The sequence below is a fragment of the Delphinus delphis genome, chromosome 5, assembly GCF_949987515.2.
Source record: "Delphinus delphis chromosome 5, mDelDel1.2, whole genome shotgun sequence".
Taxonomy (NCBI): Eukaryota; Metazoa; Chordata; class Mammalia; order Artiodactyla; family Delphinidae; genus Delphinus; species Delphinus delphis.
In genome coordinates this window covers 51,199,334-51,201,498 of record NC_082687.1, presented here as the reverse complement: position 1 = coordinate 51,201,498, position 2,165 = coordinate 51,199,334, and positions in this window count along the sequence as shown.

Below are 2,165 nucleotides of genomic sequence, written 5' to 3'. Positions count from 1 at the left end.
TACAAGGTATTGGATGACATTCCATCTCCATGAGGCCTGAAAATACATCTGTTCCTATTTCGCTTTCATTAAGTAAGAAGCACATTTTGTTCTTACAACTTATAACAGTGTAAGTCCCATTACATCATAAGCTGAATGAGAAAGTGGAAAGTCAATTTAGCCAGTCATCCTGCATGCTGCAGTGAAAAGTACTTAAGGTTTAGAGCAGGCTTCAAAAGTCAAAATGCCTACCCAGGCAAGGCAGGTAACATACATGAGTGAAGACAGACAGATGTAAGGGAAGTAAGGAGGGATGCTTGCCCTGTTAAAGGGAACAATTGCACCTTAACATTGGTTATAGTTACCATTCAGAATGACAGTATGAAAGAACTTAAGCTTTAAATGGCATAATGCATGTTCAATGCTTACTATATGTCCAGCACATTGCAAGACCTCATTAATATTCATTATTATTGTCTTATATCATTTACAATCATCATTAACAGCTACATATCTATAAGAATCATCTGGAGAAATGAAACTGCTTGGCAAATTTACATTTTCTAATTCCTTAATATATATTTATCTCACAAAAATTTTTTGATCATACTCTTTAAAATGCTTCTCCAGTTTTACTGGTCTCTTAAATGGAAACCCTAAAATTTAAGGTATGCTGACTCTACTGATTTACTTTCTGTTGATTCATTTCTTTGGTTTTTGGAGGAAAGATAGTCCACTGTTTCTTGGTTTTTCTAGCCTATATTTTCCCTGGTAATTACCTCCATAGACACACTTCAGACATTGCCTATCAGGCAGAAATGTGAATTGAAAATAATGTGATTTTTTTCCAAGTTGGTTTAGGCCTTTAATCAGAGACTGCCAGTTCTGCCCAGCTCTTCCAAAACAAATCAGTAAGTTTTCTTGCCTTTGAAGGATTGGTACAAATGGCGAAATTTAGCTAAGAAATGAGTAAGGAGATACTATCTAAAAAAGCAGCATGGTGACACAACATACACACTTACAGAGCACTTACACCATAACTTACAATTCCAGGGTTTAGGTAGAAGATTGTCTTTTTGTTTTGTTTTGTTTTAATGTACAAGATCCCATAACCAAAATGAGAGTAATTGAGTCAAATGCGTCTAAGCTTCCTTCTGTTTTAACAACTACTATGAATTAATATTGTGAAATAATATTATGAATTAATATATAACATATTCAAAGCACTTCAAAGCTCAAAGTAAATAATGCTGATTAATATAATCCATTCAGATTCAGTTTCCTACTTAAGGACAGTGTGATATAGGGTAAACAGCATGTATGTAAACAGTTTATACAACTCAGTATCAAAAAAACAAACAACTCAGTTAAAAAATAGGCAGAAGACCTGAATAGATATTTTCCCAAAGAAGACATACAAATGGCTAACAGGCACATGAAAAGATGCTCAACATCTCTAATTATCAGAGAAATGCAAATCAAAACTACAATGAGATATCACCTCATAGCTGTCAGAATGGCTATCATCAAAAAGCCTACAAATAACAAATGTTGGAGAGGATCTGGAAAAACGGTAACCCTTGTATACTTTTGGTGGGAATATAAATTAGTACAACCACTATGTAAAACAGTATGGAGGTTCCTCAAAAAACTAAAACAGCACTATCATATGATTCAGCAATTCCACTACTGTGTATATATCTGGAAACAAATGAAAACACTAATTTGAAAAGATATATGCACCCCAATATTCATAGAGGTACTATTTACAGTAGCCAAGATATGGAAGCAACCAAAGTACCCAACAACAAATGAATGGATAAAGAAGATATAATATATATATACAGTGGTATATTACTGAGCCATGAAAAAGAATAAAATTCTGCCATTTGCAGCAATGCGGCTGGACCTAGAGACTATTATGCTTAGCGAAATAAGTCAGACAGAGAAAGACAAATACTGTAGGATATCACTTATATGCGGAATCTCAAAAATAATACAAATAAATTATATGCAAAACAGAAACAGTTTCACAGACAGAGAAGACAAGCTAGTGGTTACCAAAGGGGAAAGGGAAGGACAGGAGCAAATTAGGAGTATGGTATTAAGAGATATGAACTACTATGTATAAAATAGATAAGCAGCAAGGATATATTGTACAGAACAAAGAATTTATAACCATTATC